This window comes from Tursiops truncatus, chromosome 7 (genome assembly GCF_011762595.2).
Source record: "Tursiops truncatus isolate mTurTru1 chromosome 7, mTurTru1.mat.Y, whole genome shotgun sequence".
NCBI classification, from domain to species: domain Eukaryota; kingdom Metazoa; phylum Chordata; class Mammalia; order Artiodactyla; family Delphinidae; genus Tursiops; species Tursiops truncatus.
The window spans coordinates 69,890,657-69,915,449 of NC_047040.1; the positions used below are offsets into that span (position 1 = coordinate 69,890,657).

Consider the following 24,793-nt stretch of genomic DNA (forward strand, 5'->3'; position numbering starts at 1 on the left):
TAGAGTGGTGGGAGGCGATTTAAGAAACTGTAGCAGGAAAGAAATTGAAGCATAGACAATTATACTCCCGGAGACTGGGAAAGAAAGCAGAGAATTAGAGCAGAAGCTGCAGGGAGAAGTAGGCTGAAAAAAAGAAATCAGTTATTGTTTACCTTGCAGACTAGACTGGTAAAGTGAAAATAAATACCTAATCTTGTCTTTTCAAATTATTTCACCATATCTCATTTGTGAAGTTTGTTTTTGTTGGTTTTGCCTCCTTCCCTATAAGCAGCAAGTTAGTAAAATACTGAAGTAATTGGACTCATTCAAGTCAAATTTCAACAGTATAACAATAATTCCTCAAACAAATTAACTGCAAGAACATGTATAAAATAAGCAACAGATCTTTTTCATCAGAAAGGCAGGTGGAACATTCACTAGGAAAAGAGTTTAGTAGTTTGATCAGCAATAAGAATCATTTCTTTTATTAAAATCTCTGGTTACATAAGAAGTACACAAATATTTTTAAACTGTATCATGGTATCAGTTCTCTCACCATGAAATTTTAATTCCTGTGGTCTGGTAGACATAGATCTGCTGGAGACAGGAAGCAAAGAATTCCATTCAGCTGAATGAATGAATGAATCATTATGGTAAACTAAATATAATTTCCAGAGTCAGGTCAGGACATCAGGGATAACAACAATGCGACTCTCTTCATAAGGGCATGAAGTTTTTTGGGTTTTGTTTTATTTTCCAAGAGTGAAAAAAGATACTGATTTGGGGCTTCATTCAAAATATTCCACTAGAATCTGTTCCATGATAGTATGGAATAAATCTGTCTTTTTCCCTGTTGTTTTCCCAGGGTCTGTCATTGTGCTGAATGCCTAATACGAATTCAACAAATATTTTTAGTGAATAAGTGAATAAATGAAAGCATGCAATAATTAGTTAAGTGAATAAATGAACAAATAGCACCTTAGTCCTATGAAACATTAGACAATACATCACAGGAAGAGCCTCAACTAATACTTCTACAATAAAAACCACCACACCTAACTCTACTTGTACCACATATATAGAACACTTTAAATACTACACATATGCTGTCTATATTGATTATCCAAACCAAACATTATTACTAATCTCACTGGTAAAGAAAAACATTAATTTGACTCTGTTTTAGAAGCACTAGGGGCTTCCAAAAGTTACTGTTCTTAAAAGTAAGACTACCTTTATTTCAAGAGAATAATCATGAAGAAATCTGTGAAGTAACCATAAATATGAATGCTGGTGTTGAAGACTCAGAGGTGTATCATTTAAACAATATAAATTGGATTAGTCTTTAAACCGGTGTGCCCTTCTAGAACAAGAGAAAGATTTTCTACATACATATTAATGTCTCCCACTATTCAATACTATTCAATATTTTTATTTTTTGTCTGAGTAATAGAGACTACACCACACCAGAAGGTAGAGAATTTCCCTAAAAGAAACAGATGATTCTTTCTGTCAGTCATCCTGGGGCAGGCCTGAGACTGGACATGAAATGGAGCTTTTCTGAAATCCAGGATTTCTATAGATTTCTCTATGGTGTGGATTGAGCTTGACCTGCCACATGATGCCACATGGGAACAAACTGATATGGGGAAAAATAGCTTGGAGAACTTCAAGACCACCTTTATTTATCAGCACATCTTTAGAATAACAATAGTTCAGAGTGTGAACAACTAGTAGAGGGCAGAAAGAACCACCAAGACATATTAGCAAAAATAAAAATTCCTTTGGTAGTCCCAGACATTAACTGGGTAAAGGAAACTAGTAGAAAAAAAATTAACCACCCTATCTGTGGAATGGAAGCTTATAGTCATATTTTGGATCTTCTATTGGGAATTTATTAGTTTTCCTATCTTCTGGAAAATGTCCTATTTAACCTTTTGGCTAGAGTTTTTTGGACCAGAGATGAGCATCTGACCCAATGTGAACCAATCAGCATCAGTATCTCTCCCCTGGGTTCTTAAACTTGATATATGGGACACATCTAGTTTCCATGTCTCTCTAGTGGAGAAAATTTGAGGCTCTAGAGCTGATGGAGACCATATCTCTCACCGTAAGAAAAATATCTGCAGGAGAATGAGTCAAAAATCACAGAAAATAACCAAGGAGAGATGTAATGAGTGACAAATAATAATTATCCCTCAAATCTATGTATGGTCTAACACTTCTTGTGGTTTGATTACCAAAGCCAATAACCCTTTTTTTTTCCAAAGTTAGTTTAAACTGTATTTCTGTCTCTTACAATTCTAAAACCAGTGTCCCTTCACTAACCACTACCCTGTGCCGAAATTACTATGTTATGGGCATTTTGACATTTACTGGTATATTTATAAAATATATTCAAAAGAGTCGACAATGAATGGGTTAGGAGTTTGCAGAACTAGCAAATGGGCTAATCTTACATAACTCATAAAGTTTCTATTCAACATAACTTGTTAATAAAGGACTTGTGGTACAACTCATACTTGATCCGGAAGCTTTATCTTCACTCGACAAATACTTATTTGGTGTGACAACTGTGTAAAATAAAACACAATACCAGTGCTCTGTGCATATGAATCACCTGGGGAATCTTGTTAAAATGAAAATTCTAATTCAGTAGGTCTGAAGTGGGGCCCTAGATTCTGCACTTCCCACAAGCTCCCAGGTGATGCCAATGCTGCTGGTCTGCAAACCCCATTTTTGAGTAGCAAAGTACTAAACACTCTGGGAAATAAAAAAAGCATATTAATCATTCTTGAGAAACTTTTAAAGAAGAATGAAATAAATATTAAATGATACCTTAGTGTATATAAAATTTTATAACAACCAAGGAATATGTGCAACAGACATTTGTATCCCATCTTTGAGCCGATCAAAACTTACTTAAGCAGCATTTAGTAAAGAGGAAAAGGATTGGTTAGGGGTCAGGAATGGGATGGAAACAAGCCACAGGGTAAGGTTCATGCATGGATAAAAGCCAGTCTTGTTGAATACATTACACAAATTCTATAAAGTATTTTTAGGGAATTCCCTAGCAGTTCAGTGGTTAGGACTCTGAGTTTCCACTGCAGGGGGCATGGGTTCGATCCCTGGTTGGGGAACTAGGATCCTGCAAGCCGCACGGCACAGCCAAAAAAAATTTTTTTAAGTATTTTTACAATTTACAAATATCAGAATGGCTACTTCAGATTGGCTATATCAAAACATCCATTTCAGAGAGACATATTCACAAATAAGTATAATATAACCATTTGTCCAATAGACATTTATTAATTTTCTACTCTATGCCAGGAGGTGTTCTAGGCACTAAAGTAGAAAACAAAATACCAACAAAAATCAGACTATAGTAAATACCAAAATCGGTACCTATTTAAGGTTTAGAAACCTGGGTACAAAAAAATACATACATTAGGAATTCAGAGGAAAAAATATCATTTCTGACTGAGGTTACCAAGGAAGACCCATGAAGGAGATGGCAACTAGTCTTAGTTAGCAAGGGAATAAGATCTCCAGAGGTGGAAATAAAGAATAAGGCATTTTAAGTTGAGGGGATGGCATGAGTGGAGAAAGAAAAGCAGCAGTTTAAATAAGGGATTGAAAAGAACTCAGATTGGCTGAATAATAAGGTCATACATAATAGGGCAATTGCAAATGATGAGGTTAAAAAGATAGGGTTGATTCAAATCATCTGTTCTAGGTTCAGGGCATTTGCACTAGCCAGATTTTTACCCTATGCCAGAATTCTCTTCCCCCAGATCTTTGAATGGCATTCTCCTCATCATTCAGATTTCAGGCTAAAAGTCCATCTTCAAAGAGGTTTTCCCTGAACACTCTTTCTAAAGAACCCAAATCTTAATTTACATTAGTCATCTTTTTGTTAATTTATTAACTATCTATTTCCCCTAAAATATAAGCTCCATTTCCACTTTTAGTCATTATGGAACAGTGATTAGATTTACTCTCCTGCATAAAACCTGAACAAAATATGTGAAACCACAGTTTTTGTACATTTGACATAAGGCAATGCAGGACAGTGACCCCTGAGAGAGGGAAACAAAGTGGACTCCCTAAATGTCCCAGCTTACTGTTTAGAGAATGACTGTAGTGCAGAAAGGGGGACTCCAGGCATAGCTTGCTGGTCTCCTTAAGTTGAACAGATGAAGTTAGGAGTACAGACTACCTTAGGTGGGGCGAGATAGTTAGAGTTGGCAAGGCAGCCCAAAGACGAAAGAGATGCACAGAGAAGGAGATATGTAGAGGGACCCCTCCAGTCTTTAGCTGGATAATGATTAAGTGTGTGAAAAGAGATGAAGATGTGTAAAGAAACTACCTGAGGCAAGGGGGAGTGGACACCTGAAAGGAGTAGAGAAATAATCCTGAGAAGTCAAACACAGCCAGGAATTCTACATTTTCCCATCAGTTAAGAGTGGACACCCTCATAATTCACAGGGCATTGGATAGAGTGCTCAGAAATGCATTGCCTCGGTGTGGGGCAAGATTAGCCCTAGTTTAAAGGCTGCTTTGTTCCTTAAAAACAAGATTTGGAGGGATCAAACTGTTTCCAAGTAACTTAACTGTGTCCTAAAAAAAAGAAAGCTCAAGAATATTTATAGGAATTAAAAAATATCCAGTACTCAACAAGTTAATATTCACAATGTTTAGCAGCTAATAAAAAATTATAAGGCATGCAATAAAGCAGAAAACTACAACCCATAGTGAAGATTTAAAAATCAATCATGAATAATCATTAGGGAAATGCAAATCAAAACTACAGTGAGGTATCTCACACCAGTCAGAATGGCCATTATCAAAAACTCTAGAAACAATAAATGCTGGAGAGGGTGTGGAGAAAAGGGAACCCTCTTGCACTACTGGTGGGAATGTGAATTGGTACAGCCACTATGGAGAACAGTATGGAGGTTCCTTAAAAAACGAAAAATAGAACTACCATATGACCCAGCAATCCCACTACTGGGCATATACCCTGAGAAAACCATAACTCAAAAAGAGTCATGTACCAAAATGTTCATTGCAGCTCTATTTACAATAGCCCACAGATGGAAACAACCTAAGTGTCCATCATCGGATGAATGGATAAAGAAGATGTGGCACCTATATACAATGGAATTTTACTCAGCCATAAAAAGAATCGAAATTGAGCTATTTGTAATGAGGTGGATAGACCTAGAGTCTGTCATACAGAGTGAAGTCAGAAAGAGAAAGACAAATACCATATGCTAACACATATATATGGACTTTAAGAAAAAAAAATGTCATGAAGAACCTAGGGGTAAGACAGGAATAAAGACACAGACCTACTAGAGGACGGACTTGAGGATACGGGGAGGGGGAAGGGTAAGCTGTGACAAAGTGAGAGAGAGGCATGGACATATATACACTACCAAATGTAAGGCAGATAGCTAGTGGGAAGCAGCTGCACAGCACAGGGAGATCAGCTCGGTGCTTTGTGACCGCCTGGAGGGGTGAGATAGGGAGGGTGGGAGGGAGGGAGATGTAAGAGGGAAGAGATATGGGAACATATGTATATTTGTAACTGATTCACTTTGTTATAAAGCAGAAACTAACACACCATTGTAAAGCAATTATACTCCAATAAAGATGTAAAAAAAAAAAATCAATCATGAAAAACTGACCCAGAAATAAAACAGATAAGCAGAAATAGTAGACAAAGACAAAACAATTATTATAACTATATTCCATACTTCAAGAAGGCATAGGAATAGTAATCATTTTAGTTAGAGAGACGCAGACCTCACTACTATCTGTACAGAAGTCTAAAGATTTATAAGGGAATATTATGAATATTATGTTGGAATACTATGCCAACATATTAATAACATACTAAATGGACATATTTCAAGAAAGACATAAGCGATTAAAATTGAAAAAAGAAGAAATAGAAAATCTGAATAGATATATAACAAGTAAAACAGATTAAATTAATAATTTTAAATCTTTCTACAAAGAAAAGCCCAGATGCAGATAGCTTCACTATGAATTCCAGGAAACATTTTAAAAAGAGTTAATGTGACTACAACATAAACTCTTTCAGAAAGCAGAAGGGAACACTTTGCTGCCACTATGGGGGCAAAACCAGCATGGAGGTTTCTCAATAATTAGAAATAGAATTACCATGTGATCCAGCATCCCACTTCTGGGTATATATCTGAAGGAAAACAAATCGCTCTCTTAAAAAGATATTTGCAGCTCCATGTTCATTGCAGCATTATTCACAACAGCCAAGACATGAAAACGACCTATCTATTTTCTGAATGAGTGGATATAGAAAATGTGGGGTATATATATAATGGAATATTATTCAGCCATAAAAAGAAGGAAATGCTGCCATTTGTGACAACATGGCTGGACCTTGAGGGCATTATGCTAAGTGTAATAAATCAGACAGATTAAGACCAATACTCACTTATATGTGGAATCTAAAAAACCCTAACCCACAGAAACAGAGGGTAGAACAGTGACTGTCAGGAGATGGGGGTGGGAAAAAAGGGGAGATAATGGTCAAAGTGTATAAACCTCTAGTTATAATATTAATAAGTTCTGAGGAGCTAATATACAGCATAGCGACTATAATTAACAATACTGTAGCCTGCTTTCTTGGCTTGGCGAGCCTGTGAGGACGTGAGGTGCTGGGGCTGTCTGGCCACCAGGAGCCAAAGCAGGTCTGAGGAGGGCACCAAGGTAGCCCTGGAGACACCTCAGTGCTGGGCAAATGACCACTGCCCTTGGCCTCCAAGTTCCTCCTCCCCCACCTGGGCCCCAGCCCCTGCCCGGCCTGTCCTGTGTGGTGCGCTAGCCCACGCTGAGGTGCGCCGCTGGGTAACACACTCCTTCAGGTTGTGCAGACCAAGATAAAGGTGTTAAGTGAATAAAATTTAAGACAGAGATCGCAGAATTGACAGGAGGAGACAATCCGTGTGGCTGAAAGAGTCTTGGTTCTCCGGCCGGGTGTCAGGCCTGAGCCTCAGAGGTAGGAGAGCAGAGTTCAGGACGTTGGTCCACCAGAGACCTTCCAGCCCCATGTAATATCAAATGGCGAAAACACATTGATACTATGCGCTCCATCTCATAATGGAGATGGAGCACAGATCTCCATCTCAATGCTAACACCCAGCTCCACTCAATGACCAGCAAGATACAGTGCTGGACACCCTATGCCAAACAACTAGCCACACAGGAACACAAACCCAAACATTAGCAGAGACGCTGCCTAAAATGATATTAAGTTCACAGACACCCCAAAACACATCACCAGACATGGTTCTGCCCACCAGACAGACAAGATCTAGACTCATCCACCAGAACATAGGCACCAGTCCTCTACACCAGGAAGCCTACACAACCCACTGAACCAACCTCTCCCACTGGGAGCAGACACCAAAAACAACGGGAACTATGAAACTGAAGGCTATGAAACGGAGGCCCCAAACACAGTAAGTTAAGCAATATGAGAAGACAGAGAAATACATAGCAGATGAAGAAGCAAAGTAAAAACCCACCAGTCCAAACAAATGAAGAGGAAATAGGCAGTCTACCGGAAAAATAATTCAGAATAATCATAGTAAAGATGATCCAAAATTGTGGAAATAGAATGGAGAAAATACAACAAACGTTTAACAAGGACCTGGAAGAACTAAACAGCAAACACAGATGAACAAGATATATGACAATAAAATTTCTCTAGAAGGAATCAATAGCAGAATAACTGAGATAGAAGAATGGATAAATGACCTGGAAGATAAAATAGTGGAAATAACTACTGCAGAGCAGAATAAAGAAAAAAGAATAAAAAGAATTGAGGACAATCTCAGAGACCTCTGGGACAACATTAAACACACCAACATTCGAATTATAGGGGTCCCAGAAGAAGAAGAGAAAAAAAAGGAACTAAGAAAATATTTTAAGAGATTATAGTTTAAAAATTCCATAATATGGGTAAGGAAATAGTCAATCAAGCCCAGGAAGCACAGAGTGTCCCATACATGATATATCCAAACAGAAACATGCCAAAACATGTATTAATCAAACTATGAAAAATTAAATACAAAGAAAAAATATGAAAAGCAGAAGGGAAAAGGAACAATTAACATACAAGGGAATCCCCATAAGGTTAACAGCTGATCTTTCAGCAGAAACTCGTTGAGCCAGAAGGGAGTGACAGGACATATTTAAAGTGATGAAGGGGAAAAACCTACAACCAAGATTACTCTACCCAGCAAGGATCTCATTCAGATTCGATGGAGAAATTAAAACCTTTACAGACGATCAAAAGCTAAAGAATTCAGCACCACCAAACCAGCTCTACAACAAATGCTAAAGGAACTTCTCTAAGTGGGAAACAAAGAGAAGAAAAGGACCTACAAAAACAAACCCAAAACAATTAAGAAAATGGTCATAGGAACATACATATCGATAATTACTTAAACGTGAATGGATTAAATGCTCCAACCAAAAGACACAGCCTTGCTGAATGGATACAAAAACAAGACCCATACATATGCTGTCTACAAGAGACCCACTTCAGACCTAGGGACACATTCAGACTGAAAGTGAGGGGATGGAAAAAGATATTCCATGCAAATGGAAATCAAAAGAAAGCTGGAGTAGCAATACTCATATCAGATAAAATAGACTTTAAAATAAAGAATGCTACAAGAGACAAATAAGGACACTATATAATGATCAAGGGAGCAATCCAGGAAGAAGATATAACAATTATAAATATTATGCACCCAATATAGGAGCACCTCAATATATAAGGCAAATGCTAGCAGCTATAAAAGAGAAAATCGACAGTAACACAATAATAGTGGGGGACTTTAACACCTCACTTACACCAATGGACAGATCATCCAAAATGAAAATAAATAAGGAAACAGAAGCTTTAAATGACACAATAGACCACATAGATTTAATTGATATTTATAGGACATTCCATCCAAAAACAGCAGATTACACTTTCTTCTCAAGTGCACATGGAACATTCTCCAGGATAGATCACATCTTGGGTCACAAATCAAGCCACAGTAAATATAAGAAAATTGAAATTATATCAAGCATCTTTTCTGAGCACAATGCTATGAGATTACAAATGAATTACAGGGAAAAAAACATTAAAAACACAAACACATGGAGGCTAAACAGTACATTACTAAATAACCAAGAGATCACTGAAGAAATCAAAGAGGATATCAAAAAATTACGAGACAAATGACAATGAAAACACGACGATCCAAAACCTATACAATGCAGCAAAAGCAGTTCTAAAAGGGAAGTTTACAGCTATACAAGCCTACCTCAAGAAACAAGAAAAATCTCAAATAAACAATCTAACCTTACACCAAAAGGACCTAGAGAAAGAACAACAAACAAAACCCAAAGTTAGCAAAAGGAAAGAAATCATAAAGAAGAGAGCAGAAATAAATGACATAGAAACAAAGAAAACAATAGCAAAGATCAATAAAACTAAAAGCTGGTTCTTTGCGAAGATAAACAAAATTGGTAAACCATTAACCAGACTCATCAAGAAAAAGAGGGAGAGGACTCAAATCAATAAAATCAGAAATGAAAAAGGAGAAGTTACAACAGACACCGCAGAAATACAAAGAATCCTAAAAGACAACTACAAGCAAGTCTATGCCAATAAAATGGACAACCTGGAAGAAATGGACAAATTCCTAGAAAGGTATAACCTTCCAAAACTGAACCAGGAAGAAATAGAAAATATGAACAGGCCAATCACAAGTAATGAAATTGAAACTTGTGATTAACAATCTTCCAACAGGGCTTCGCTGGTGGCTCAGTGGTTGAGAGTCCTCCTGCCGATGTGGGGGACACGGGTTCGTGCCCCGGTCCGGGAAGATCCCACATGCTGCGGAGTGGCTGGGCCCATGAGCCATGGCTGCTGAGCCTGCACGTCCGGGGCCTGTGCTCCGCAATGGGAGAGGCCACAGCAGTGAGAGGCCCACGTACCACAAAAAAAAAAAAAAAAAAAAACTTCCAACAAACAAAAGTCCAGGACCAAATGGCCTCATAGGTGAATTCTATCAAACATTTAGAGAAGAGCTAACACCCATCCTTCTCAAACTCTTCAAAAAAATTGCAGAGGAAGGAACACTCCCAAACCCATTCTATGAGGCCACCGTCACCCTGATACCAAAACCAGACAAAAAAAACTACAAGAAAAGAAAATTACAGGCCAGTATCACTGATGAACATAGATGCAAAAATTCTCAACAAAATACTAGCAAACAGAATCCAACCACACATTAAAAGGATCATACACGATGATCAAGTGGGATTTATCCCAGGGATGCAAGGATTCTTCAATATATGCAAATCAATCAATGTGATACACCATATTAACAAATTGAAGAATAAAAACCATATGATCATCTCAATAGATGCAGAAAAAGCTTTTGACAAAATTCAACACCCTTTTATGACAAAAATTCTCCAGAAAGTGGCACAGAGGGAACCTACCTCAATATAATAGAAGCCATATACGACAAACCCACAGCAAACATCATTCTCAATGGTGAAAAACTGAAAGCATTTCCTCTAAGATCAGGAACAAGAAAAGGATGTCCACTCTTGCCACTATTATTCAACATAGTTTTTGAAGTCCTAGCTGTGGCAATCAGAGAAGAAAAAGAAATAAAAGGAATACAAATTGGAAAAGAAGAAGTAAAACTGTCACTGTTTGCAGATGACATGATACTATACAGAGAGAATCCCAAAGATGCCACCACAAAACTCCTAGAGCTAATCAATGAATTTGGTAAAGTTGCAGGATCCAAAATTAATGCACAGAAATCTCTTGCATTGCTATACACTAATGATGAAAAATCTGAAAGAGAAATTAAGGAAACACTCAAATTTACCATTACAACAAAAAGAATAAAATACCTAAGAATAAACCTACCTAGGGCGACATAAGACCTGTATGAAGAAAACTATAAGACACTGATGAAAGAAATTAAAGATGATACCAACAGATGGAGAGATATACCATGTTCTTGGATTGGAAGAATCAATATTGTGAAAATGACTATATTACCCAAAACAGTCTACAGATTCAATGCAGTCCCTATCAAATTACTAATGGCATTTTTTATCGAACTAGAACGAAAAATCTTAAAATCTGTATGGAGACAGTAAAGACCCCGAATAGGCAAAGCAGTCTTGAGGGGAAAAAAAAATAGCTGGAGGAATCAGACTCCCTGACTTCAGACTATACTATAAAGCTACAGTAATCAAGACAATATGCTACTGGCACAAAAACAGAAACATAGATCAATGGAACAGGATAGAAAGCCCAGAAATAAACCCACGCACTTATGGTCAACTAATTTATGTCAAAGGAGGCAAGGATACACAATGGAGAAAAGACAGTCTCTTCAATAAGTGGTGCTGGGAAAACTGGGCAGCTACATGTAAAAGAATGAAATTAGAACACTCCCTAACACCATACACAAAAATAAAGTCAAAATGGATTAGAGACCTAAATGTAAGACCAGACACTATCAAACTCTTAGAGGAAAACATAGGAAGAAAACTCTTTGACACAAATCACAGCAAGATCTTTTTTGTTCCACCTCCTAGAGTAATGGAAATAAAAACAAAAATAAACAAATGGGACCAAATGAAACTTAAAAGCCATTGCACAGAAAAGGAAACCATAAAGAAGAAGAAAAGACAACCCTCAGAATGGGAGAAAATATTTGCAAATAAAGTAACTGACAAAGGATTAATCTCCAAAATATACAAGCAGCTCATGCAGCTCAATATCAAAAATACAAACAACCCAATCCAAAAATGGTCAGAAGACCTAAATAGACATTTTTCCACAGAAGATATACAGATTGCCAACAAACACATGAAAGGATGCTCAACATCTCTAACCATGAGGGAAATGCAAATCAAAACTACAATGAGGTATTACCTCAAACCAGTCAGAATGGCCATCACCAAAAAATCTACAAACAATAAATGCTAGAGAGGATGTGGAGAAAGGGGAACCCTCTAGCACTGTTGGTGGGAATGTAAGTTAATACAGCCACTATGGAGAACAGTATGGCGGTTCCTCAAAAATCTAAAAATAGAACTACCATACGACCCAGCAATCCCACTACTGGGCATATATCCTGAGAAAACCATAATTCAAAAAGAGTCATGTACCACAGTGTTCACTGCAGCTCTATTTACATTAGCCAAGACATGGTGGCAACCTAAGTGTCCATCGGCAAATGAATGGATAAAGAAGATGTGGCACATATATACAATGGAATATTACTCAGCCATAAAATGAAACGAAATTGAGTTATTTGTAGTGAGGTGGATGGACGTAGAGTCTGTCATACAGAGTCAAGTAAGTCAGAAAGAGAAAAACAAATACTGTATGCTAACACATATATATGGAATCTAAAAGAAAAACAAAACAAAAAGGTTTTGAATAACCCAGGGGTAGGACAGGAATAAAGATGCAGACATAGAGAATGGACCTGATGACACTGGGAAGGGAAGGGTAAGCTGGGACAAAGTGAGAGAGTGGCATGGACATATATACACTACCAAATTTTAAATAGATAGCTAGTGGAAAGCAGCCACATAGCACAGGGAGATCAGCTCGGTGCTTTGTGACCACCTACAGGGGTGGGATAAGGAAGGTGGGAGGGAGACGCAAGAGGGAGGAGATATGGGGATATCTGTATATATACAGCTGATTTACTTTGTTACAAAGCAGAAACTAACATACCATTGTAAAGCAATTATACTCCAATAAAGATGTTACAAAAAAAAAAAAGGAATCCAACAGCACATTAAAAGGATCAAACACCATGATCAAGTGGGTTTTATCCCAGGAGTGCAAGGACTCTTCAATATACACAAATCAAATCAATCAGTGTGATAAACCATATTAACAAATTGAAGAAGAAAAACCATATGATCATCTCAGTAGATGCAGAAAAATCCTTCAACAAAATTCAACACCCATTTCTGATTAAAAAAACACTCCAGAAAGTAGTCATAGAGGGAACTTACCTCAATATAATAAAGGCTATATATGACAAACCCACAGCCAACATCATTCTCAATGGTGAAAAACTGAAACCATTTCCTCTAAGATCAGGAACAATACAAGGTTGCCCACTCTCACCACTATTACTCAGCATAGTTTTGGAAGTTTTAGCCACAGCAATCAGAGAAGAAAAAGAAATAAAAGGAATCAAAATCAGAAAAGAAGAAGTAAAGTTGTCACTGTTTGCAGATGACATGATACTATACATAGAGAATCCTAAAGATGCTACCAGAAAACTACTAGAGCTAATCAATGAATTTGGTAAAGTAGCAGAATACAAGATTAATGCACAGAAATCTCTTGCATTTCTCTACACTAATGATGAAAAACCTGAAAGAGAAATTAAGGAAACACTCCCATTTACCATTGTAAGAAAAAGAATAAACTACCTAAGAATAAAACTACTTAAGGAGAAAAAAGACCTGTATGCAGAAAACTATAAGACACTGATGAAAGAAATTAAAGATGATACAAACAGATGGAGAGATATACCATGTTCTTGGATTGGAAGAATCAACATTGTGAAAATGACTATACTACCCAAAGCAATCTACAGATTCGATGCAATCCCTATCAAACTACCAATGGCATTTTTCACAGAACTAGAACAAATATTTCACAATTTGTATGGAAACACAAAAGACCCCAAAGATTGCCAAAGCAATCTTGAGAAAGAAAAACAGAGCTAGAGGAATCAGGCTCCCTGACTTCAGACTATACTACAAAGCTACAATAATCAAGACAGTATTGTACTGGCACAAAAACAGAAATATAGATCAATGGAACAGGATAGAAAGCCCAGAAATAAGGCCACGCACATATGGTTACTTTATCTTTGAAAAAGGAGGCAAGAATATACAATGGAGAAAAGACAGCCTCTTCAATAAGTGGTGCTGGGAAAACTGGACAGCTACATGTAAAAAAATGATATTAGAACACTCCCTAACACCATACACAAAAATAAACCCAAAATGGATTAAAGACCTAAATTTAAGGGCAGACACTATAAAACTCTTAGAGGAAAACATAGGCAGAACACTCCATGATATAAATCACAGCAAGATACCACCTCCTACAGAAATAGAAATAGAAACAAAAATAAACAAATGGGACATAAAGAAACTTAAAAGCTTTTGCACAGCAAAGGAAACCATAAAGAAGAAAAGACAACCCTCAGAATGGGAGAAAATTTTTGCAAACAAAACAACTGACAAAGGGTTAATCTCCAAAATATACAAGCAGCTCATGCAGCTCAATATCTAAAAAAAACCCAATCCAAAAATGGGCAGAAGACCTAAATAGACATTCTCTAAAGAAGATATACAGATTGCCAACAAACACATGAAAGGATGCTCAACATGACTAATCATTAGAGAAATGCAAATCAAAACTACAATGAGGTATCACCTCACACTAGTCAGAATGGCCATCATCAAAAAGTCTACAAACAATAAATCCTGGAGAGGGTGTGGAGAAAAAGGAACCCTCTTGCACTGTTGGTGGGAATGTAAATTGATAGAGCCACTATGGAGAACAGTATGGAGGTTCCTCAAAAATCTAAAAATAGAACTACCATACGACCCAGCAATCCCACTACTGGGCATATACCCTGAGAAAACCATAATTCAAAAAGAGTCGTGTACCACAACGTTCGTTGCAGCTCTATTTACAATAGCCAGGACATGGAAGCAACCTAAGTGTCCATCAACAGATGAATGGGTAAAGAAGATGTGGTACATATATACAATGGAATACTATTCAGCCATAAAAAGAAATGAAATTGAGTTATTTGGAGTGAGTTGGATGGACCTAGAGACTGTCATACAGAGTAAAGTAAGTCAAAATGAGAAAAACAAATACCGTATGCTAACACATATATATGGAATCTGAAAAAAAAAAAGTTCTGAAGAACCTAGGGGCAGGACAGGAATAAAGACGCAGACATAGAAAATGGACTTGAGGACACAGGGAGGGGGAAGGGTAAGTTGGGATGAAGTGAGAGAGTGGCATGGACATATATACACTACCAAATGTAAAATAGATAGCTAGTGGGAAGCAGCCGCATAGCACAGGGAGATCAGCTTGGTGCTTTGTGACCAACTAGAGGGGTGGGATAGGGAAGGTGGGAGGGAGATACAAGAGGGAGGCGATATGGGGATGTATGTATATCTATAGCTGATTCACTTTGTTATACAGCAGCAACTAACACACCATTGTAAAGCAATTATACTCCAATAAAGATGTTAAAAAAAATTTTAATAAAAAAATACCGTATTATATACTTGACAGCTGCTGAGAATAAATTTTAAATGTTCTTATTACAAAAAAAGATAATTATGTGAGGTGATGGAAGTGTTACCTAACCTTAAGGTGGTAATCATTATGCAGTATATTGTGTATCAAATCATCACATTATACACCTTAAACTTACACAATGTTATATGTCAATTATATCTTACTAAAGCTGGAAAAAGTTAAAAGTTTAAAAAAAGTTTCAGGAAAGAAAATGTGCCGGTTAACTCATTATCATTTAGTGACTACTCCCTCTCCTATTTGAAATGCCATCTCTTTTTTATTTAGTCAATTCCTGTATGTCCAGTGGTTCTCAAACTTTTGTGTGCATTGGAATCACCTGGAAGGTTTGTTTAGCTATAAACTGTTGGGCCTCACCCTTTCTATCACGTACCCAGGTGATTCTAATGATGTTAGTCCAGGGATCACACTTTAAGCACAAGCTACTATATCCCAATTCCACTGGCATGGTTAAGAGCTAAATCTTGGACTTAAACGCTGACTCAATCAGTTACTGCCTTGGGCAAATCTGTAATTCTCTCTAAACTTCTATTTCCTCATTTTAAAATGGGGATAATAATTGTACCGATCTCATTTAACTGTTAAGAATTAAATTTTATAATATGTTGAAAGCCCTTACAGTATTGCTGGGAAAATAATAACTTCTTAGGGGTTTTTTTGTTTTTGTTTTTTGCGGTACGCGGGTCTCTCACTGTTGTGGCCTCTCCCGTTGCGGAGCGCAGGCTCTGGACGCACAGGCTCAGCGGCCATGGCTCACGGGCCTAGCCACTCCGCAGCATGTGGGATCTTCCCGGACCAGGGCACGAACCCGTGTCCCTTGCATCGGCAGGCGGACTCTCAACCACTGCGCCACCAGGGGAGCCCGCTATTTATTATTATTACTATTTATTTGTGTATTCTGTTAATAGATATAAAAGTTATATCCAGTTTTTGCTATTATGAACTTTGCTGCCATAAACATTTTTATACATTTTTTTTCTGGTACGTTTGTGCAAAAGCCTTTCTAAAGCATATTCCTACAATAGAATCCGGAATTTTTAGGTAGTAAGAAGTTCAATTTTAGTGGGTAAAGCTAAATTGTTTTCCAAAGTGATCATATCATTTTCCAGGGCCAACAGTAAAGGATGAAAGTCTTGTTGTTCCGTATCTTTGTCAACACTTGATGAATTCCATTCAATTTTTTCTTGCCAGTCTTGTGGATGTGAAATTGTATCTTGTAATTTTTATTTGCATTTACTTGATTACTAACAAGTTTGAGCAGCCTTTCTATATTTATAGGCTATATGTATTCCATCTTTGGAGAAATTCCTGTTTGTGTCTTTTACTCGTGTTTTAAAAATTGGGGTTTTCATCTTTTAGGTGTTTGTTATATCCTTTGGATACTATTTTTTTGTCAGTATGTGTTACAAATATTTTCATCAGGTTTAACTGAGGTTATACGTTTGGATAGAGAGTAAGCAAAGATGAGTTAAGGAAGCTTTTTTCCCTTTGGAGATGAAACATTTCAAGGTCTTTCATTTCTGGGTTAAGTGCCTCCTACCAAAACCTTGGGGTGATTTAGAGTCATCTTCTTCAGTTTCTACTTTGGTTCTCTCCCCAGCTCTTTTATATGTCGTATAGATAGGTAGATAGGTAGGTAGGTAGGTAGATAGATAGATAAATAGATAGATAGATAGATAGATTGATTGATTGATTTTATGTAGATAGATATACAAACACATACATATATATAGATATCTTCTACTCGCCTATCCCCAACAATCAGGTGGATCTCCATTTTATATTACAATGAAGATGGCCTAAACAAGCTGCCTTGTATTCATAAGAAGGGAGTGGGAGAGAGCATATTTTAGCATACTTCAAGTAGTTCCCAAACTTTACTGTACTTTGGAATCACCTAGGTCCTTAAAAAATACTTATGCCTGGTTCTCACTCCTCTATATTCTGATTTAAATGGTAAGGCTGTGACTTGCACAATAGGAGTTTAAAAAGCTCCCCAGGTGATTTTAATGTGCACTGAATTAGTTCTTGAAACTCAAAATATTATACATGGATCATTAGCATTGTTATTACCTGGGAGCTTATTAGAAACCAAATTCTTAAAATGCAAATTATAGGATAAGACCTGAGATTCTTCAGTATACAGTATATTAAGGTTAGAAAAAACACTGGCTTGTGCACAGTCACCTTTTGCTCCTATTGCCCTTCATTTCAGCTTAAAGAACTTTCAGTACTTCATTAAGGCAGGTCTAGTGGTGATGAACTCCCTCAGCTTTTGTTTGTTTGGTAAAGTCTTTATGTCTCCTTCATTTTGAATAACAACTTTGCCAAGTAGAGTATTCTTGGGTGGCAATTTTTTTCTTTCAGCACTTTGAATATATAATTGCACTCTCTTCTGGCCTGCAAAGTTTCTGCTGAGAAATCCACTGATAGTCTTATGGGGATTCCCTTGTACGTGAGGAATATCTTTTCTCTTGATGCTTTTAAAATTCTCTGTCTTTGATTTTAGACAGTTTTATTATACTGTGTCTTGGATAAGATTGTTTTGGGTCAAAATTCTAGTGGAACCTAATAACTTCATGAATGTGGATGTCCAAATCTCTCCCCAGATTTTTGATGCTCCAATCCATTATTCCTTTAAATAAGCTCTCTATGCCTTTCTCCCTCTCTCTTCTTCTGGGACTCCAATAATGCATAGACTGTTTCCCTTAATGGAATCCCACAGTTCATGTTCAGGTTTTCTTTACTCTTTTCATTCTTTTTCCTTTGTTCTTCTCTGACTGGATAATTTCAAATGACCTGTCTTCTAGATTCTTTCTTCTGCTTGATCCAGCCTGTTGTTGCTCACTCTTGTATTTTTTCATTTCATTCATTGCATTCTTCAGCTCCAAAGATCCTGTTCAATTCTTTTTTATGATTTCTATCTCTATGTTAAACTTCATGTTGTTATGTATTATTTTCCTGGTTTTATTAAATTGTCTTTCTGTGTTGTCTTGTTACTCACTGAGCTTCCTTAAAACAAGTATTTTAAATTCTTTATTGGGAAAATCACAGATCTTTATTTCTTTGGGGTCAGCTAATGGAAAATTATTGTGTTTCTTTGGTGGTGTCATGTTTCCTTGATTCTTGATGTTCCTTGAAGTCTTGCATTGCTGTCTTCAAATTTGAAGAAGCAACCAACTCCTTCAGTCTTTACTGACTGGCTTCAGAAGAGAAATACCTTCTGTCAACTCTGTTAGGAATTCCGAGGCTTTCTCAAACTTTTCCTATGGATACACCTTCTCTACACTTCTTGTTCCCTCTTGTGGGGGAATTCTTAAGATTGCGTGCCACCTCTCAATCCTGCAAAGCCAGAACAGGTGCTGACAGCCTCTCTTTTGCTTTCCCTAGGGCAGTGCTGAATGCTCAAGGTTAGTGTGATTTTTTCCAATCCTGTAGAGTCAGTCTGACTTTCTGCTCATTCTCACTAGCCATCTACAAAGGCTCGCTTTCATGGAGCCAGCCATGGCTGGGGAGGTGGTGCATGGATGAGGTGTGCAGAATGTTGGGTGTGTTCATGGGCAAGTTGGGGGGATGCACAAGCAAGGATCCCCAGTGTCATGGGTGAGCTTCCTGATGGAGTCCATGACACAGTAGGATCAGCATGTCTTTGATACCCTTCAAGAGCACTGTCTGATGGTCTCCTAGCTTTCCTGCCTCCTAGTAACATAGCACACCTCAGAGCATTCTAGATGGAGTGAGAAAGAAGACAGTCTCTTTGGCAGCATTCTAAACAGCTGAGGAAAGCAAGCATGCACTCATATGTTCTACTTTCCCCCATGGGAGAAGTCATGGACTGAGAAGATCTCTTTTATCACGGAGCTACGCCATTTTAGGGAAGAGGTGACATGGGTAAAGTGAAACTGTTCCTCTTACCCTCTTCAATGCATCCAATGTCAGATTTTTTTTTGTTAAAGAAGATGTTGGGGGTAGGAGTTTATTAATTTATTTATTTATTTTTGCTGTGTTGGGTCTTCGTTTCTGTGCGAGGGCTTTCTCTAGTTGTGGCAAGCAAGGGCCGCTCTTCACCACGTTGCGCCGGCCTCTCACTATCGCAGCCTCTCTTGTTGCAGAGCGCAGCCTCCAGACGCACAGGCTTAGCAGCTATGGCTCACAGGCCCAGTTGCTCCGCGGAACATGGGATCCCCCCAGACCAGGGCTCGAACCTGCGTCCCCTGCACTAGCAGGCAGACTCCCAACCACTGCGCCACCAGAGAAGCCCTCAGATTTTTTTGCTCCAACAGTGTGCTGGAATTTCTCCATTGGACTCCTGGACCTCTACAAAGGCTCTCCTGTCCATGGGTGATCATCTAAACTGGTGTTTTTTGAGGGAAATACAATAGAAAACCCTTATTCCACCATGTTAATGACATCACTCCTGGCTAGCTATTTTTTTAATTAAAATAAAATAAAGCTGAAATCTTATTTCACTTCTTATATCAATAAATATTCCTGATAAAGATTTAAACATTAGAAATAATAATAATTAAGCCATATATGAATGTAGGAGAGAAAAACATGAGGAGTAAATTTCTTTATAATTTCTAGCTAAAACACAAAGCACAAAAGCCATAAAGAAAAGACTCATACATTTGAAGACGTAAATATTGGGTTGGCCAAAACGTCCATTCGGGTTTTTGTAACATCTTACAGAAAACCCCGAACGAACTTTTTGGCCAAGCCAATATATAAAATACCATATGGAGAAAAAAATTAAATGTTTAACACCTGCTTGAAAAAAAGAATCATTGTTCATCACATTAAGGTAGCCTTCAAGTTCCAACAGGTTATACTCTGACCTCCCTGCAAAAACTCCCTAAGCAGATAACATCTGAAAAGACTTCTAAAAGCAAAGAATCCCTTCCTTTCATTTATAGTCTCCAGCTTGAACCTATAGATTTAATACTCAAAATCAGCTAGAATTTACCATTACTCTGAGTCATTCTAGATGTTTTCTCCACAACCCTCCATGAACATGCTACCATTCTAGAAGTTTTCCCACACTTACCCCAATAGGTAACTCACTGCTACCATTCTAGAATTTTTCCCACACCTACCCCAATAGGTAACTCATTCCTTTACTTGTAATTTGGATGTCCCTAAAGGCTCCAGCTTCCTTTCCCTTAATATCCAAATAAAATGACTCAAGTTCCCATTTCATATAACCAGTACCTCACCTCTGCCCCAATACACTCAAAAGTTTCCCATGGGGACTAAGAAAACCTACCTGAACTTTTAATCACATTTTACTCTGAATTCCGCCTCCTTCTGTAATTACTTTAAATGTAAATGAATTAACTCCCTAATCAAAAGATGGAGATTGGTAAAATGGATAAAAACACATAATTCAAAAAGACACATGTACCCCAAATGCTGAATTGGGCAATTGGGATTGACATGTATACACTGATGTGTATAAAATTGATGACTAATAAGAATCTGCAGTATAAAAAAACAAACAAACAAAAAAAAAACAACTAATACTAAACTTTCTTTGGGTTATTTGTATGGAAATATGTTAATATAAATGTTTCAGACATTACATGAAATTTCTAAAAATCTTATATGTCCTGGTATAATGCTATAAGTCATAATTCTAGTTATTACTTTAAAATGTATATCTCAGAAATAACTAAATTTCCTTGTCAATTGCATTACTATGAACTTTCCTCAAATCTTTAACCGTGGTCATTTTTAAGTCTTTTGTCATTTACAGACAGTTCCGGGTGTACTCTGATGCTTTTGCAAATATGTTCCTATAAAAGCGTTTCATCTTCAAGGAATTCATGGAAAAGACTCTGACAAGTACAGGTTTCTGGTAACTGACTATACCACTGAACTGAATGAATAAGCATTTTCAGAACTCTAATGGAAAACTGATGAACTCATAAAAGTGCTAACAAACGATCAGGATGAAAAAAAATTAACTACATGGGACTGAGTGAACTGATGAGGATGATTATAATTTTTGTGACTTTCTGTTTGAATAAAAATAAAAAATCCCACAAGGACTCAGAGGCAAAAAATATACAAATCAATTTTCACTGCAAAGTAAAGGAGCTGTTACAGTGGAGGATTATTGGACTGAATGTCAATATTATGACATAGTATGAGTGTGTTTCATGTTTGGTAACTGCAATCATTGTTGCTTTTGTTGTGGTCATCCATTTACAATGCTTGGTGTTGGTCTATTTATCTCTTGTAAAAATAAAATACAGTGTATGTGTGTGTGTGTGTGTGTGTGTGTGTGTGTGTGTGTGTGTGTGTGAGAAAAAAAAGACACATGTACCCCAATGTGTTTACAATAGCCAGGACATGGAAACAACCTAAATGTCCAACAATAGGTGAAAGGATAAAGAAGATACGGTACATATATACAATGGAATATTACTCAGCCATAAAAAGAAATGAAATTGGGTCATTTGTAGAGATGTGGATGAACCTAGAGTCTGTCATACAGAGTGAAGTAAGCCAGAACAAGAAAAACAAATATCATATATTAACGCATATAATGTGGAATCTAGAAAAATCGTACAGATGAACCTATTTGTAGGGCAGGAATAGAGATAAAGACGTAGAGAACGGACATGTGGACACAGGGTGGGAAGGGGAGGGTGGGACGAATTGGGAGATTGGGTTTGACGTAGACACAGTGCCATGTGTAAAATGGATAGCTAGTGGGAACCTGCTGTATAGCACAGGGAGCTCAGCTCAGTGCTCTGTGACCTAGATGGGTGGCATGGTGGGGTGGGAGGAAGGTCCAAGAGGGAGGGGATACATATAGCTGATATACAGCTATATACATATAGCTGATTCACTTCATTGTACAGCAGAAACTAATACAACATTGTAAAGCAATTTTACTCCAATAAAAAAAAAATGATCGAACTATATGCTATTTACAAGAGACTCACTTGAGATCCAAAGAACAAACAGGTTGAAAGTGAAAAGACGGAAAAAGATATTTCATGCAAATAGTAACCAAAAGAGAACAGGAATGGCTATAATAATATCAGACAAAATTGACATTAAATTGAAAAAGATTACAAGAGACAAAGAAGGATGCTATGTATTAATAAAAGGTTCAATACAGCAAGGAGATATAACAATTATAAAAATGCATGCACCTAATGACAGAATATATATATATATATATAGCGAAAACGGATGAAATTGAAGTGAGAAATAGACAGTTCTACAATAGTTGGGGCCTTCAACACCCCACTCACAATAATGGACAGAACAACCAAATAAAAGATAAGTACGGAAATACAGGATTTAGACAACACAATAAATCACATAAATCTGACATATACAGAAAACTCCACCCCCAAACAGCATACACATTCTTATCAACTGTTCTGGGACATTTTCCAGGAGAGACCATATATTAGGTCACAAATTAAGTCTCAATGGATTTAAAAAGACAGATATCATACAAAGTATCTATTGTTACCACACGGGATGGAACTGGAAATCAATAAAATAAACTGAAAATTTCATAAAGTCGTGGAAATTAAACAATATACTTTTAAAATACCTGTGGATCAAGGAAAAACTCACAAGGAAAATTTTAAAATACTTAGAGACAAGTGAAAATGAAAACACAACATACCAAAACTTACAGGAAGCAGTGAAAATGGTGCTAAGAAAGACATTTATAGCTATAAATGCTTAGATTAACCAAGAAAGATCTCAAATCAACAGCCTAACTTTACAACTTAAAGAACTAGAAATTAAAAATACAAACAAAACCCTAGCAGAAGGAAGGAAACAATAAGGATTATAGCAGAGATAAATGAAATAGAGAATAGAAAAACAGCAGAGAAAATCAATGAAACCAAAAGCTGGTTCTTTGTAAAAGGTTCTTCGATATTCGTAAAAGCATTAAGAATATTAGAAATAGTAAATATCTGACTAAATATAAAGATTACTCTTTCCTCTTAATTTCTATAAAAGATAAATAACAATTACAGCTATAATGATAAGATGCAGGTAAATGGACTATTACGCATAATTCTTATGTTCTAGATTAAGTAGTAAAATATTAACCCTAAATAGACTATAATGTACATGTGTTGCAATTCTAGAGAAAATATTTTTTTAATAATTTTAAAATAATGAAAAGAGATATAGCTAAAAATCCAATACATGCTAGAAAAAAATTCAAGAGCTAAGAATATGACTTTTTTCTGGGAGGAGTATTTATACCAATGGAATATTAGCAGAAAACAATGAATAATTTAATGTTTAGAGAAGCAATAAAACATAAGTATAATTTTCTTCCCCCTCCAAAGTAACTAAATTCTAATTTTTTCAAACTGGAATGACACTGACATTTCCCAAATTCAGTCAAATGTATGAACACACATGTAGAGGTACAACTAAATAGTCTCTAAAGATGCTTGGGTTCAGAAGTAATGTTTACTGTGGGTATTGCAACCTATGGGTGCATAGGAGCTTAACAACATACATATGGGAGCACTCTATCTGCAAACTTTCTTGTAAGTATAGATTCACTTCCCTTCTGCAAAGAAAAAGGGAAAATATTCAAGAATAGGTTGCAGTGAGGTTAATCATCTTTGGTCATTTTAACAGAAGTTTACTTCTTGTTTTCAAATATCTGCAAACAATAGAGTTGGGTAAACTTCGAGTTCCCAAAAGTAACTGATTATCAAACTAACTTTCTTATCTTTTTTTTTTAAGCTCAAAGTACCTTTTACTGATCTTTTTTGCACTTTCCCAAAGCAATACCCATCAGTAGACCCCTGAATCTTAGTTTAAATCGACAATATTTTATCTGTGACCTAGGCTTTAGTGCCACTCAGTGTTCAAATTATAGAATTGCAGCAAATCAAAACCACCGAATTTGTCACAGCAGCCTCAAAATAATTCCTTTCGATTTAAAGACATCGTATCAAGGTCTCTAAACCCTGCCTGCTTTACTCTGCCTAACACATATGAGCAAAATGCAAAAGAGCACATACTACATACCTTTAGGACTGTGATCAGGGGAAAGTGGAAAATGAAGTGCCAGAGATCTTTTCTTTCTTTCTCTGTTTGAATCATCTAGTATTGTGCCATGACTCCAAATATAATTCAGGAATTGACTTTCTGAAAACAGAGGGGAGAGAGATCATTTGCTCAGGGGAGAAAAAAATCCAAACATTCAAATAAATAAATAAATCACACATTAACAGAAAATAAAAACACTGATGCGAGTTTATAAACAAATGCTGAAATTAAAACACCAATTATTGAGGATTAGGTTCCATAATCTTAATTATGTTTAATAATATAAGA

At 36.8% G+C, this 24,793-nt stretch overlaps 1 long non-coding RNA gene across 1 annotated transcript in view; it reads right to left on the minus strand.

Annotated features, from left to right (window-relative positions):
• Nucleotides 1–24,536, minus strand: part of LOC141279187 (uncharacterized) — a 127,666-nt gene extending 103,130 nt beyond the window's left edge. The window contains exon 1 of the long non-coding RNA XR_012333108.1: nt 24,485–24,536. This is a non-coding gene — a long non-coding RNA (uncharacterized lncRNA). The remainder of the gene's footprint in view (nt 1–24,484) is intronic.
• Between the last annotated feature and the right edge of the window lie 257 nt (nt 24,537–24,793).